This window comes from Notothenia rossii, assembly GCF_949606895.1.
Source record: "Notothenia rossii genome assembly, chromosome: 10".
Taxonomy (NCBI): domain Eukaryota; kingdom Metazoa; phylum Chordata; class Actinopteri; order Perciformes; family Nototheniidae; genus Notothenia; species Notothenia rossii.
Window position 1 is genome coordinate 56,335,627 of NC_136908.1, and position 17,411 is coordinate 56,353,037.

General features: G+C 41.2%; 1 protein-coding gene across 2 annotated transcripts in view; it reads left to right on the top strand.

Annotated features, from left to right (window-relative positions):
- Positions 1–17,411, top strand: part of LOC307021864 (chemokine-like protein TAFA-5) — a 144,574-nt gene that overhangs the window by 55,071 nt on the left and 72,092 nt on the right. The window lies entirely within an intron of this gene.

A 17,411-nucleotide genomic window follows, 5' to 3' on the forward strand; every position in this document is an offset into this window, starting at 1 on the left:
CTGTACTGTGTGAATCTCGCATAAAAAACAGCACTTAATATTCCCTTTGTACATGTATACCCCAGGGCGAGCAGAGTCTGCTTGGCACTTAGGAACTGTCATGGTTTCTCTTTGTGCCGGTTTGTCGAGAAGCGTGGCTTGGAATGGCCTGCCATCCCCTCTCCCTGCCTCCGGCTCTGGGCAAATATTCAGGTCAAGCAGTGGCAAACACTTTCTCCTCACCGGGGTGAGTCCATGACTACTGCAGGGTAGGAGAATGTCCAGCAATACTGAAAAGGGGAGAAGAAAAACAACTTGTCCGTCAGCCAGAATGAGAGACAAAGGGGAGTTCAGGATTTTGCACTGGCACATGTCCCAAAGCCTTCCTTTGGTGTTTTAATTTACTGTGGCATGCTAGCCTCTTCCACAGAGGTCAAAGAGAGGATTGTGCGGCCACCTCACAATACGAAAATAAGTGCTGCTCATGGCTGTGTTAATGCGAGGGACTCATTAGATTCAGGCCATCAGCATTGTCAACTGGCAAGGCAATATTTTTGACCTTCACTCGCCGCGTTGTTTGTCTGTATCATGTTGTGCTTTTACACCAAAGTGTTTTTTTTCCCCCTAAGCCTGCATTTTCTTTGGTTTCAAACTGGAAACCGAATAGCTGTTACCTTTTGTGGGGGGTGGGGCTGCGATTAAAGTTCATTATGGTTCAAATTGAGATGGAGTCAAAGAGAGAGAGAAAGCCCACAAAGCAGGGTTGAAGAATAAGCTCACTTTAGGCTACAAGAGCGACCAAGGTCAAAGCCAGCTGTGAGTGCTAATAACACAAACTGATAAAATGAATTCAAAGGACCGCATTAGTGACAATCTTTTGGGGGATGAGAATAATGAAAGGCATGCACGAGGGGCCTTAAAAAAGAACAGAAACCCTTTGAATCTTTGCTCACATATGCTTTCATTAAAACATCAGGGTTGTGCTACACAAGCCTCTCCAATGGGAGTCACATACAGAACAAAAGGCAAATAAATCATGTATTTTTAGATTATGCTCTCATCTGCATGTGTGTTTACATGCATGCGTTATTCCTGGTGGTGTTATCTGAAAGTAGCTTGATATTCTTTTATCCTTATATCATTATCATACTAGCTAGTAGCACTTCCAGGATGGTGATTTTGGCTCCCAAAGAAACAAACAGTCACCCCTATGCCACTAGCCCAACACAGCGGCGAGTGTATTTTTGGGTGTTGTGCACCTCATTGTGTCAGGCATCCTTGCATAATGTGACTTGCGCAATGAGAAATGAGGATGCCGAGAGGGCGGATTGGGATTGGAAACGTATTAAAACATTATGCATAGGGAATGTGGATGAATTTTGTGCCATCAATTTCTCATACTGTCCACTTCAATAATTCAGGCAATGGAGCAAATCCCATTTTGCTCTTCATTGGCCGAGATATTTGTCACATGGCAATAAAGAGTCTTGACAGGTTCATGGAATAGTCTTTTGGTTTCTGGTGGATCCAGATGGCACAGGATGATGTGAAATAATGAGTGTTGTTCGGCGAAATGAGGTAAGGTTGTCACAATGTTATTGTAACATAATTTCTAGCATTATCTTGAGGCACCCTGTAGGTAACAATTAAAGTTATGGAGAGCAGCTTAAAAAAAAACAACCTGAAGAACATTCAGCTAAGAGAAAATCAGTATCAGCCGAGATTAGTTTAAATTGTCCAAATATGAATACCTTTCAATGAATGCCATGATTTGTTTATACCTGCCTCTGTATGTTGGTCATACAATAGAATGATCTTGGCTTTAACCATTGAACATACCAGGTTCTGAAAAAAGCATACTTTAAAAGACAGAAGATACAATTGAATTCAAAGTACATTACGAGTAAGTCACTTTTTAGACATGTGCTGTAATGAAGATGCTCACTGATAAATCCCTCTGCTAAACTACCTTTTAACTGTGGCCATTTAGCTTGTAGACACCATCGCTGTTTCATACTTCAACGAGAAACATATTGCCTCACACGTCTCTGTGGCAATGACAAGTGGAATTGCAGTGCCGTCCTATCATGTTTCTTCTTTATTCATTCACAAAGCCTTGTGTCTGCACACCCCAATGGCCTCTTAATGTCTTCTACCTCCCCACCGCCAGTCTGCCTGACAACTGCCGTTATTGATCCTCAGGTAAAACCGCAGGGTGAGCCGTAATGGGCCGAAGTGACAGAGATATGTGTATTCATACACGGCACTTGACATCAAGCGACCCAAAATCAGTTTTCATTCACCACAGAGAGAAGGGCTAGCCAGGGAATCCTCTTTTTATTCATATTTATTTGTTAAGAATATGGGTTAGAATGGCATTCTGTGGCGTGACAGCTCTGCTCATGGCAGCCTCGGGCAGATTTGGGTCAACAAGTGGCAATCATAGGTGTTGAAAGGGAAGCCTTGTACATTCTTAAGAGTTTAGGAAGCAATGCACGACTGAGGAGCTTCTGTCTGTCAATATTGCTTGGGTAGCCTTAACTGCTTTCCTTAAAGATGCCCTACTAACATTTCTGGGGTTTCCCCTTTCTTGTAGTGTATTATATAGGTTTTTGTTGATGTAAATTGTTTGTAAAGGCTAAAATCCCAAAGTTCCCTGCCTGAAACGCCTCCATTGGACTTCTTGTTAACTTCAATATGAAACACTTGCGCTTCTATTGGCTTGCACTCCAACGTCATAGGCTATGGGGCGGGACATCTCTAAGCCGTTGACCAACCACAACAGAGCCAGCCATCTAACCAATCAGAGCAGACTGGGCTCTGGTTTCAGACAGAGGGCGAAAAGAGGTGCTGCAGCACAGGCAGTATGAGAAAAAGAAAGACCATTTTGAACATTACAGCTGGTAAACATGTCACAGTTGAGACACAACATGTACATTTGAACCTGAAATGAGCATCATAGGACCCTTAAGAAAAATGGTTGGACAAACTAAAAAAAGGAACTTCTATAATCAATAGAATGTTGTCAGGTGGCCTCTCCCTCACATGTAGATGTATCAAGCCTTTCTACAGGAATGGAAAGAGTTGGACAACATATACTGTTTGCTTTCTCTGAATCGCCAAGCTGTGAACAGACGCAAGCACTGCGACACAACTGTTGTTTACCCTGACAGTTCTTTAATATTTTTCTCTTTATGCTACACTATTTTGTTTTCAGTGTTTTTTTTCTTATTGCACAGATTTCAGCCTTTGCTATCCAATTTCCTTGTGCCATCTGTGAGTGTTTCAATTTTTTTTCTCGTCGGAATATTGTGTTTGTTCTAAAGGAGCAGAATGCTGAGTACACTTCAGGCGCAGTCGTTAAAAGGCGTAGTAGCATCACCTGCATCTTAAAGATGTAGATTGGTTTAATTACAGTCAAGGCCAGAGTGAGCTGCAGCATAGGCTCAGTCTTAATAGGACTCAGAGAGGCATAGTCTTCAAGTATACCTTCCTTTTTCATGCATATTAATGTAGAGAAAGTAGGTGTTTTAGGGAATTTAGCCCCAAAGATTGTGAGCATGTTTTTAATGCTGCAGTAATACTCTTTTGGCATACAGAAGTGTCACGATCACCTTGCTTAACTTTACAAATCCTCAGCGAAGTGAAATCTCTCTCAGCAATAGCACCAGGTAGGGGTTCATCCGCGTGTAATCTGCTGTAAACTGATTTCTATTGGGCACAATTTATCTTTAATGGTCAGTATCAACCGTAATCCATGAGGGCAATACTCATTAATCAATTGTGTAATTGATTCATTACTTAAAGGGTTTGTTAATTAATTCACTTCGATTAATCAATCACAGTTGCAGCAGAAACCTGTGGTGGTTTTACAAGGTAATCCAACTCCAAACGACCCCCTCGAGTCCTTCGTCTGGGGGCACTTTTCATCTGTGTGTGTGTGTGTGTTATTCCCAATACTCACTCATTGCACTGTTTTCACAGTTCCTATTGATTATGGGACAGTAAAAAAGTGTGCACTCTTGCACCCAGTTTTCCTAAAGTCCTATTGATTGCTTTTTGGCAGTGTTGTGGGACAATAAAAAAAGGCAGTGCTTAGATTTAGACCCTAATGAAAAGCTGGCTGTGAGGACCCTCTCTAGGTTCTAGCTTTTTACTGGAGAGACCGTTGGAAATAGGGATGTCAGAAAGACATCGACCTAGCACACTTCATTCCTGCCCTTTCACCCATGAAGTGCCGCCTAAAACTCTCCCGAGGCCCTACCATGCTCCAAGACACAGAATTGAAGCTGCTCTGTTAAACCTTGAATCAGCAGGGACATGCGATTGCTTCGTCTCCCATCCTCAGGGCGCATTAATGTAATACAGATGCTGCGGATAAAATGTGAAACACACGCAGTACATTTGTGGCACAGATCAGCAAGCCTGTGCAGATTGCTAGATTTCCTTGATGTGTGGGGAACGCATTAAGGATTGAGGGATTTTAAAAACTGCAGCTGTATCTTTAATTAAACGAGGTAGCCAGGGAATGTGTTCTGGTCACTGCGATAGAGCTTTATAAATGAGTCATTTGAGTGTATGTACACGCACGGGATTGGATGGAGGAGGAGGAGTCTTTGGCACATGCACAGGACAAGAAAAAGGAGGTGGTTTGAGAGGTTAGAGACTAGTGAGGCCATTTGTCTATGGGATGTCAGCTGGTGGGAGAAAGATCCTCTCAGATCAGCGTTTTCCTCCTCCGAGGAGGGCAGATTCCTCAAGGCTTATTCTTGCAACACCGGCAACATGTCCATCATGACCATCCCTCAAAGAGATCGTTCCTCCCCTTCGGATGATCTAACCAAAGCTTGCAGCGTATTCATCAAGATATACAAGCTCAAATAGTGCTGATTTAAGGGATCTGAGCCTCTGTCCGTTCTTTTCATAAACTAACCCTCTAGGCTATTGATTCCGTGTCCCACCGGGGGGCTCGAGTGTGATACATCTACACGTTCTTGAGGAAATGATGGGTGAGAAGTGTGCTTACCCTTCCGCAGTTTCAATTTGCGATTTCCCTGCAGTGTCAAAGGTGGCGATGAGGTCATCCCTCAGATCAATGACAGTCTCTGTTCATCTGGCTAATCAATAGCTACTTAAGAAGTGTGATCTTCTTTGTGCGTGAGATCACAGTCATTCAAACTGATCCAGAATGTTTTTTTCAGTCTTCACAAAAGCTCAGCGCTGGCAGCCATTGTGACACAAACGTGGTGACTATGATAACTGGCTCGGTCATGCTTTATGGATCCGATGCGTTCGGAGCGTTTTCCATTTCCATTTGATAGAAATGAAGGTATAATCTCACATTAGGGTTGGCCAAAGTGCATTAACTTTTGGTGTCAAAGTGGCGGCATATTACCGATGCCATGCTGCTCCACTGAAACAAACTGCATGTTACTCTTTAGAAAACTAATGGAGGCTTTATCGATTCGAACAAGGCCAGCCACTTGCTTTGTCTCGGCTGTCAGATTGTGTCTAAAGCAATTTCATAAAGATCATTATTTTCTTTCTCTGGATGTCTCGCAGCTAAACCAAGATCCTCTTTCGCTCGTTGCCGGCCTTTTTTTTGCACTGCTTACGGCGGTGACTCTTATGGCCCAATTGAAAATGAATTAGAATAGAATGACACATAATGAAAATCACTAAAAAACATTGGCACGTCACATCCCCTTAGCTTGTTGCACCCTTGAATAGATTGCTTGTGGGTTTCCAATTCATTGTTCTCCATCTCCCGCTGCGAGAGAAAAATGGGTTTAGCTCACTGTAAAGGACACGCCATAACATTATGGGTCATAACGAGCGGTGCCACTCATTTATCTTCTAATGCCATTATGGCGTGCGCAGGGAAGAGGTGCTGACATGGATGTTAGTCATGCAACACAGCGAGGTAACTCGACCCGTTCCTGCACTTATGGCGATCTTCGTCAACATAATTGACACGTCACGGTGTCGAATTGTAATCCAACAGGTTTTCTCGAATAACATTATTCAAATGATTGCATGTTTTATCTCCTGTTTCATGAAGTTGTGGAGTAGTTTGAATGAAGAGTATGTGATGGGTGGAATTTAAAACACAGAGGTGGAACGTCTTGGATTGATCGATGGGTCATGTAGTTCACGTGCTAAGACAAACTGAGTTTACATTATTAAAGTTTCATGCTAAGAAAATCACTTTTGAGTTATGTTCCATCAAGAAAAACTAAGTCTTCATTTTTGCAGTGGTTATACCTCATAAATGCATCTGTTTTAGAATATCTCCTTCGGTTAATATCCCTTAGTTTTTACAGTTACTTTGTTGCTACACATAGTTTTTATGCTTTTGTTTACAGCCCTGTCGATACATGGGGGGGGGGGTAGAGAAACAGCCGGCGAATCTGCTTCATCATAATCATTACGCTCCATTCCACATGGGGGAGAGGGACTTCATTATTATACCTGCAGGGACTGTTAAAACCAAACTCATGAATACAGAAAGCTTTCTTCTTCCGTGATGTGTTGTTTCTTTACAGTGCTAACGCTAGGGGATTTTTAAAGCTACAGTCTACACTTAAAAGTAATGCATATGGTAAACAAACAGTGTACTCAATAATTGACAAGTTATGCAAAATTCAGTGCTACGGGTGCTAAAGGACCCGTCTGTTAAAGCTCATATATATAAGGGGGCAGGTGGGTCACTGCTTTTTCAACATAGTGTTTCATCATGAGGTAATGCACTATTTGGTATGCATTGATGTGATGTGACACATCATTTCCCTTTCATAACATTGACTCAGCTAGCCTCTTTGGCTCTCACGTCGGACCCCCTACTCCATATTTCAGAGGTTATTATCACCAAGAAATTCACAGTTCGGGCATGAATCAGACGTACCCTAGATAGCATTCCAGAGCACAGTGTGAAACACACACAAAAAAAAAAGGTGGAGGAAAATCACATTTTAATAATGATATGTATTCAGCAAATGAAATATGCCAGGCTTGCACATTTGCCTTGCTGAACAGACAATAAATTATAGCTTGTGCACCGCCACATAAGCCCAAGGATAATACCACATCCAATGAGTTGAACGGAAATGGGGCTTGTGGGACGCAGGAAACAGAATGCCCTTTGCTTAAATCAAACAGCAGTGGAAGGATACATTGACATGTAGGTCCTGTTGGTGAATGGGCCTCGGAGCTCATCTGGACGACAACATTGGCATGTAAACACGCAGCCTCACTCTTTGTGCAGATAAACACAACGGACGCTAAATCCTGCAAGTTAACATGCAGAGTGACAAACGCAAATGCAGACTTATGCTCACATACACATTGTCGAATATACAACGGAGCTTGACAGACTGTCCCGTGTTTGCTTTAGTACATTGCTAACGCAAATTCCTGTAGCTCCAAGTCTAATTTATCAAACACATTGCGTGAGTGTGTGGCGTCGTGTGTGTGTGTGTGTGTGTGTGTGTGTGTGTGTGTGTGTGTGTGTGTGTGTGTGTGTGTGTGTGTGTGTGTGTGTGTGTGTGTGTGTGTGTGTGTGTGTGTGTGTGTGTGTGCGTGTGTGTGTGCGTGTGTGTGTGTGTGTGTGTGTGTGTGTGTGTGTGTGTGTGTGTGTGTGTGTGTGTGTGTGTGTGTGTTTGAAGTTTCATCATACATTCAGAACACAGTCTTTCTCAGAGATAGTGAATAAAAGCTACGAGCAAGAGTAGACAGGCACATTGGCAGACTTGTGGACATTTGCATACACTGCCACAATGGGACACACACACAACACACACACACACAGAGTGTGACAGGTTCTTATGGGAACCAAGAGATGATGAAATATTGCTGCAGAGGCCGCACACATGCAGTCCACACTTACACTTAAACAACATACACACACATTGACGGATCACTCAAGCAATCTTGTCAAAGATGGAGATATGTGTGGTCGGGAAAAATTGTCTTCTACATGTCAGCAGCTTGATAACCTGACACATAACAAGCATACACACACCAAAACGTTAGCGTCATCTGTCATTTGGTTGGCACACATTGACAGATACAGTACACTCGAGTTATCATATCAGGACTTGACATAATTGTCGTATACACACAGATGCACAGCCCCATTGGACCCTCAGGCAGACAAAAAGGCATTACTGACACAGTGCTGGCCAGTGACATTTCACCCTTAATAGTGTCTGATAGGTAAACAGAGCATAGCCACCCACCTGCCTTTTGGCCCAGGTGAAACCACTTGAGCAAATTGCCTCCTTAATTGATGGACTTGAACTGGTTGCTGTGTGCTAGCTCGTGTGTGTGTGTGTGTGTGTGTGTGTGTGTGTGTGTGTGTGTGTGTGTGTGTGTGTGTGTGTGTGTGTGTGTGTGTGTGTGTGTGTGTGTGTGTGTGTGTGTGTGTGTGTGTGTGTGTGTGTGTGTGTGTGTGTGTGTGTGCGCGCTGAGGTTTCTGCCGGGGCCTGTGGCTGAGGGAGCAGTAATGGTGGAAAGAGAAATCCGTCAGCTGGTAATGAAATAATTGGCACACAGGGTTATACATGCGGGCTCCCGTGCACACCATCGCACTATTGCACATAAATACACACACATAGGTAGACTTCTCGTCGCTTGTGCGCACTCATGAGAACACAAATGCATGCAGCACCATCTCCTCTGGTTGGAGCTAAAAATAAACAGTGGTATTTTCAACAGGGGTCGGAGAAAATCAAATATTTAAAGAGGACATACAGTATTATGCTCATTTTCAGGTTCATATGTGTATTTTATCCCTAATTGTTACATGTTTACATGCTTTAATATTTGAAAAGTTCTTTATTTTTCTCATAGTGCCTTTGCTGAACCCCTTTTTTTCCCCCTCTGTCTGAAACCAGAGCCCAGTCTGCTCTGATTGGTTAGCTGACTGGTTCTGTCTTCAATGGGGTACCGCTTAGAGATTTCCCGCCCCTTAGCCTATCACGTGCAATGTGTTGGAGCACTAGCCAATAGAAGCGTGAGTGTTGCAAAGTGATGTCACTTTGTTACGGAAGTGAACAAAGGAGTCCAATGGAGGCCGTTCATGCAGGGAGGCGGGGGGGGGGGGGGAAAAGACAGCAAGCCAATTCTAAGACCATATCTAGTATATATATTTCCGTACGCCTCATATCATATACGGTGTATTTATATACTGAGAGGAATACAAATTGCATGAAAGAAAGAGTAAAAGTAGAATGATGACAGAGAAACAAGGCGAGAGAGAATGAGACAGAGAGAGAGAACGAAAGTCACAGTTTGTTGCCGATGGGTTGATTCTTGAAATACATTCTTTTTTAGAGAAGGGTTACCATGGTAACCCAGGTAATGTCAGACACAGATTGGTTTTGCTAGTAACCAGCACAAAGAGACAGAGAAAATCATCAGTTTTTCTCCATGTTACTTTTTAATTCAACCCTATTTGGAGTACTTCATTGGAGGGATAAGAACTCAGATAATTACTGCTAAAGAAGTCAATGTACTGGCTGTTGCTGAGAGTTAATTGGTACTTTAGATGCTTATCGCTGTCATTACTTTGAGAATGACATTGAGGAGGTCATAGGGTGTGTCTATTTGCAATGTTAATGTGCTCGGTGTCAACATTTCTGCCAACCAAGAGTCAAACTCGGTGCCCCCCAAATGTCACGATGAGACGTCTGACTCTAGGCTGGCTGTGGTTACTGAAAATAGATTTGATATTCAAACACTGGTGGTGGCCACACTGCGATATAAAGAAACATTACAATTAATATCCAGCATTATTGGAATAACGTCAACATCTAAATTCATAAATATGCAACAAACTAACATTCGGAAAACAAGCTAATTATTGAAAAATAAATAGTATTTTAGTGCACAGTGCATACATTAACAGATTGCAGCATCTCCTTGTTTCTAAAATTATACGAAAATGTGTAAACTTACATAAATACAACATTTAAATAAAGAATGTTTGTGTAGTTTGTGTCCTGCTGTGTTGGCTTGGTGAATACTAAAATAATCAGCTTTGTGAGCAAAGGCTTTGGCCAACCTATTAATTTAAAAATAATTATATATTATAGTTCTGGATCATGACTGCTAATGCATTCATGTAGAATTTACATTTTAATGATTTTGTTGATTGCGGTTAATTACACAATCATCATTTGTCGTTAAATTGTTGTTGAATCCCTCCAATAGGTAGAAAAAAGCAATATAATTATATTATTGGAGTATAACATTCATACATTTTCACCTTCAATGCTTTTATTGTTGTCCATTCTTTGCCTTTTTCTTTTAAATAACAACCTCTTAGAAATAAACATAATGTAATTGGCATTCCACATCAATTATTTTTTACGCAATAAATCCCTGTTAAACATAACATCCATTGTTATCCGGACTGTTGAATGTGCTTAGCTCCAATTAGGAGTAGGAACATTTCCACCGGGGTCAAAGGTGAAATGTGTTAATGATGCATGATGGTGAATGTCTGGTTCCTGCATTTCCATCAGTCTCTGCCTCATTTATTGAAAACATTATTAGAGAAAAGTCAAGCAAAGTAACATGCAAATTAAAATGTAGAGGTTTTACCTGGAATTGTCCATTTTTAGAACCATATGAAGCGTTATTTTTGATGCATTTGGGATGTTTTAAGTTGTATTTTTCATTAATCTCTGTTCCTTAACACTGATTAAGTTTTTTATTGTTCAATAACCTACCCTTTTTCTTCAATTCCAATATATACACAGTGTCTTTAATGAATTCTCATTCAAGCTGATGTCACATGTTGCTGTGCGTGTGGATGCTGCGGTCTGGACTCGAGAGCTGGTCGCATTTACTCAACATCCCCAAAATAGCTCCATAATGGTGCTTGCGCGAGTACATGTGTCTTGTAGTGTAGCCCTCTGGAATTGAGAGGAGATAGAGGAGTGTGTGTTTGTGTGTGTGTGTAATAAGTGTAGTAGATGCAGATGTCGGGATGCTGCGCCAGTGAAAGCCTCCGTAGGGGGCTTCATACGGTTGTGTAATGTCTGTGCAAGTGTGTGTGTGTCTGTGCAGGCAGGTGTTCCTCCATGATTCCTTGTGCGCCTATATTATGCAGTTGTGAACACACTCCAGTAAATGCGTGCCATCCTGTTGTGTGTGTGTGTGTGTGTGTGTGTGTGTGTGTGTGTGTGTGTGTGTGTGTGTGTGTGTGTGTGTGTGTGTGTGTGTGTGTGTGTGTGTGTGTGTGTGTGTGTGTGTGTGTGTGTGTGTGTGTGTGTGTGTGTGCATGCAACCAGCCAATAATTAGCACATACAGCAGAGGGAGGAAGAAGAGAGAGAAAAACAAAGAAAAAGGAACGAAAACAAAAAAATAATAAGAGCAGCAAGTGTAGCTTAGTCGTTGTCTCCCCCCCCACGCACGCGCGCACACACACACACACACACACACACACACACACACACACACACACACACACACACACACACACACACACACACACACACACACACACACACACACACACACACACACACACACACACACACACACCCTCTGGTTACCAGGCAAATCCAGATAAGGATGTTTCCACTCTTATTCTGCTAACAGGGCTCTGCATTGGCTCTGACAGAGCCTGAATACCAATTACACTGCCCTGGCACCTCCTCTGCTGGAGATAGAGACAGACATAGGGGTTGTGGGAGCAAGGGTGGGGGCGGGGGGTGGGGGGGGGGGCAGAGAGGGACAGCGGGTGAGATAAATTCAAGGAAAGAGAGGGACAGAGAGGATTTAGCTGACTGTATAGAATGACGACAAGTGGGAGTGGGTAAAAATAGGAGAAAGGACAAAAACGTCGCAGAATAAGAGACTGTGTTTATCTTTTGACAGAATGTGTGAAAAACAGGGAGCGTGAGGAGCAGTAAACAACTGGCACTTAACTCCCTCAGCACTCCCTCTGTCCACAACATTTCATTCTCGAAAGTGAGCCCAACAAGGTGCCCCCCCCCCCCTCCTCTACTCTCCTTTACTGTCCAGGAGCCTTTTTCCAATGAGGTTGAGGTACACCAACAGCTGGAAGTAATAGCGAAGGCCTGCCTCTGGTGTTGGAGCTGATGAATAATGTATCCTTCATGCCGCGCCGCAGTGAGCGCATCGTCTCCTTTAAAGCACGTCGACAGTCTGCGCTCCAGCTCTTGCCCCTGGCTTTATTACTAATGCACACACATGTGGACATAGACACGTTTGAATCCACACGTCAAGGGAGAACTTCCTCTCCATACTCGCTCACGTCTTCTTATTCCCACTTTCCTTCTCTTTTGTTATGCGGAATGATGTCGCCATAGTGCTGTTTCCCGTGTAGGAGCCGAGTGTTTCACAGAAAGCTTGGCACAATTGCGCTTGTAATGAACTCGCAAAAAAAAGAACTGGACCTTGATATGCTCTAGTCCTCCTAACTCCCTGGTGCTCTAACATTGTGTCGCTACTTGCTGTGATGTACAATGCCTTCCTCTATCTCCTTTTACCTCTCCAACCTCCTCCTCTCGCGCCGGCATTTCTTTTATTGCAGGAGTCAATTTAAGCTTTGTGACTGGCACAAAGACTTTTGAAAAGCAGCCTCTGTGCCGAGCCATCAGCTCCCGCTCATCCAGTTATTGTGGGATGAAGTGTTTACGGTGCACATCGTTCTCTGCTGCATTGGAAGTGATTGTCCTCCTCCCATGTTCTCAACTGTGCATTTTAAACGTAGCTGTTTTCTTCAATTGAATTGCTGTATTTTTCTGCACTTGTGCTTTATGTCGACATGTGGGATTAAGTCGAGCTCTTCTCTGTTCAGTTAAATGCTTTCACCATCATACTGTACTCTTTGTACTTCTTATAGAGCCCTATGGAGTTCCACTATCATATGGGGCTGTAGAGAATTGCATGATGGGTAATTTATTGTGTTTGATCAATTGCACAAACCTAACTATATTATAACATGTCATTGATGTGTGTAGTGAATAATAGCCTTTATTATTGCAGGTTCGCCTTATTATTTAGGATGACTTTATTTAAGATTATTTGATTGTTATTTTTTTACTAAGAAGGTGTAATGTCTAATTTTGGTGACAAATGTAACTTTAGAAGCCATTAGGATTGAATAAATCAGATCATTTGTCACAAACACAACTGACATTTCTTAACCTTTATTCCCATGTCAGTGTCATTTACATTTATACGATTTAAATCAGTTGCTTAGCACAATGCTGGCACATGTTCTTGGGAACAAATTGACCAGTGTGCTTTGGAAGCAATGTTAGCGGCTAATGTTAGCATTATTGTGTGACTTTGGATGAACATATAGAGACAACTTTACTTGGTTTAAGGGTCCTTTTTATTCTTTGTTGGGTTTTCCCCTTCCTGTGTTATATACACGCCTCCATTGGACTTCTTTGATTACTTCCGTCAAATATATCACTATAGAGGTTTCTCAATACTCTAATTTCCCCTCCTCAGTCCTCCGCTCGCATCTCCTGAGGGCGGCACTAAATCTCGAGGATAGGAGTCGAGGATAGGAGTCGAGGAGGGAAAATTAGAGTATTGAGAAACCTCTTATGTAACACTTACGCTTCTTTTGGCTAGAGCTCCAACACATTGTAAGTGACAGGCTAATTGGCGGGACATCTCTAAGCGGTTGAAAAATCACTACAGAGCCGGCCAGCTAAGTAGACTTTATAAAATCCCAGTTTAAAGTCTAACTAATTCCTTACAAAGTAGCAGACTGGGCTCTGGTTTCAGACATAGGGTGAAAAGAGGCGCTGCAGCACAGGCAGTATGATACAAATAAAGAGCTTTTTGAACATTAAAGCATGTAAACATGGACGCACAAAATACAAATATGAACCTGAACATTAGAATAATAGTGCCTCTTTAAGACAAGTATTTTTACTCTTGCTTGCACTTCTTCTAGCAGAAGTCATTTGCATTGCTGCCATGTTTGATCAGCAGTCCTCAAACATATAGGGGATTTTTGAAAGTCAAATTTGAGTTCCTCTGAAGTTTGTTAGAGGTGGGTCACATCAGCTGCCTCTAATACATTTGCATAAACTAAATAAAATAATTTCACAGTGACTCACATGCATGTGAAATGAAATTGAGCATTTTTCCACATACCTGCAAGAGTAGAATTAGCTCAACCATAGATGTTGCAGTGATTTGTATTGGTTGCCTCAGTATATCTAGATGCATTACACTAACATCAAGCATGGTGGAAGTGCCATATGTTTTACCAATACTCAAGCTTGTAAAACAACATTGTATGTTTGTGACCCAACCAGCTCAGTTAGGGGATATTTACCAGTAACTGCATCACTTTTGCTCCCCAGAAAATCACTTCTGTACGCAACAAAAACTTCTCTTTAGAAGGAAATTATATCCCGGAGGTTTCAGCGTGGTGTCCCTGCCAATCTGCACCTCTTTCCTGCAGGGAATATTCCAAACTATTTCCGTATTTTTCTGTACGTCTCTTCTTCTTTCTCCTGGCTTTCCTGAACCTGAGGCGCGAGATTGCGATATCTCTGCTACCACAGGGTGGGCAGTAAGGTGTGTTATCGCTGTTGACACACTTTAAGGGGCACCACACATGCACAAGTGAAACACATACACAGGTACTGCATTGCACTGATAAAACAGATTGTGACACTTTCCTCCTCTATGTACCTCATGGGCACGGAGAAACAAACAACACGCCCTGAAAATGACAGAAATGCCATTTTATGTTATGTCCCACAGCTCTTTCTCTTTTTGCTCAAATATACGGTTTCCTATGCCATTGCACATTTTGTTTCTGTTTTGCTGTGTGCATTATTTGTATCATACCAGTTGCCAAGTTATCTCCTCCTTTATCATTAACTCCCAAACTAGCTAATAAATCTCTGTGCCTATCGCGCTTGCTCCAGCGTCCTAATGCATATTCATAACACCGGTGCCTAAATATTCATGAGAAAATGTCTGGCCAAACAGCTTTCCGAGCCAGAATAGTGAAATATAAGACACACTTTGCCTTTTTATGTGCTTGTTCGCTGCAGTTTGAGGAGATTGGTGGTAAAGTTTTGGAGGAGATGATGTATTTGCGTGTCTGAAGGAGCATTATGGGTGTGAATTTTCCCTCCGACCATGCAGACGACCTCACGGTAGTTCCTACTTATTTTTTTGGAAAGGAGCTGGAAGTTTATTGTGAAAAATGAGCTGAGTAACAACTTTTGATAGGGCTTATTTTGCAGAGATGGCGCGCATACATCATGGTTTCGACAATAAATGACATGCAAAAAAAGAGATGCATCTATATTGCTTTTCCACAACCAAAAACAAAACCTAATATATATTATCAGTTGAAATCAAGTGGCCCTTATTTTGTATTGAATAGTGTTGCTTTCAGTTACATCTACTTTGGAGATGATGTGTTCTGTTAAAACCCTTGTTTATCTGCAAACTAAAAAAGGACATCTTTATTTTTACCAATCAAAATGAATGCAACGTCTTAGAGATGTCATCAGATAAACAAAAGACAATGAAAGAACTTCATTTTTATTTTAAACACCTTATGTATTCTCTGGATGTATACCACGTTAGCAGATAGATGGCAGACATGTTTAGGTTTGCATACACAGGAAGACGTTGTGTAATCAGATTATTGGCAGGGTACAATACATGAGTTCACTGGGTGCAAAATGTGCCATCTACTTTATGTTGTTAACAAAAACGGAGCATTTTCTGTTTTATTAGATCATATTTTTGCATTTTTTAAACTGTTGTTTACGGTCATGTGTTTCATTTTCCGTCTGTAGACTACTGCATGAATAAGCTTAATCAAAGGCAGGTTCATCTTCTTTTTTTTTTAATACTGAAGGACACATTTTTAAATTAAATAACTTTTTCTTTTCTTTTCTACGGTTACATTGTTCAATTGTCTTACATAAACTTACACATACGTCTTATTAGGGCCCCTAGCAACAAGCCTATTACATTGCCTAAAGTAAAAGTTTCTCTTGTATTTATTTGCATTGCATTTGATATTGATCTTGCCCAAATAATCACATTACATTATATATACGTTATAATGCTCAGATCACGTTACTGATTCCATTGTTTTACAGGGCATAAGTAATTGCAAAGGAACACGTTTTTTAAATAATAATCCTCCCAGTCCTGATCACAGCACACAGACATTTAAATGTAATATCCACAATGACATTTAGACCTTACTTAAAGCAATACCCCACTTCCTGACCTTTATCTTCCCATCTTTAACATTACGAGTAATAATCGGGACAGGAGTTAGAGAGCACTTCCTGTGTTGTCAAGGGAGCCAATTACAGTACCAGCAATTCAGATTGGCCGCGGAGCGCTGTAGTCCTGAAAACATCAAAGAGCACATTACTAATGGTCCTCTAAACTTATACTTCAACTCTTCCTCTTGGTAACAAGGAAGAGGACATCCTGGATATTGATATATATATATATATATACATATTGCAAACCGGATGATTTAAGTTTAGCTGAACACAGTGACAGTGCTTATAAGATTGGGGTAACTGCTAAGTAACCAATTATATGTCATGCAAAATAAATAAATGCCTTTAGGGAATTTATTGTATTTATAGCGTCTTCACTACCATGATTAATAGGCTGTGTACTTTGTGTATTTCTTGCACTTGTGTTATACTTCAGCATCCAACAAAAGGTTTATTAATATAATACACAATCATTTATATTTGTTAATGATTTATTGAGTGTAATTAAAGGAACAATTTCAATAAGTTAACAGGTCAGGGTGGACTTTTAAAGCCCCAAGCGTACGTTGGTTCAGAATGGACTTTTAATGGCATGTCTTTCAGTTATAATACTGATTATAACAGATGCATAATCATAGATCTTATAGAAGCAGACGAAGTAGATGTACTTAGTTGTACATAAGAACAATTTTGTCGGAAAAAACAACATTCAAAACAAATGATTATCCAAAGCAAAATATTCTTTGGTGGTGATCTTTAAAAGTTGATTTGGATCTACTGTAAAATGTATCGTCACCTGACTAAAAGTGATCTAAACTCGTATTTCCAAGAACGTATAGTTTTCAAGCAAAAACTACATTATCATTTTTTATAAAACACGAATGCATCCAAACTCTGAGCTAATTATTTTCTTCCATTATAATTAATGTCAAATAAAAAATGTATACGGAATTTTATTTTATAGTCCATCTCAGCACAAATGGAGCTTTCTCCAAAATTAAGTAAAATAATAATGTTGGATGACTATGAGAAATGACAGCTTGTCCATGTGTCTGCTCATCGTTCCTCACTCCATCCAACCCACCATAGCGGGCATCGTATGGACACCAAATGTTCTTTTGTGGAACATTTAAAAAATGTGGAAACGCTGAGTAACAAAT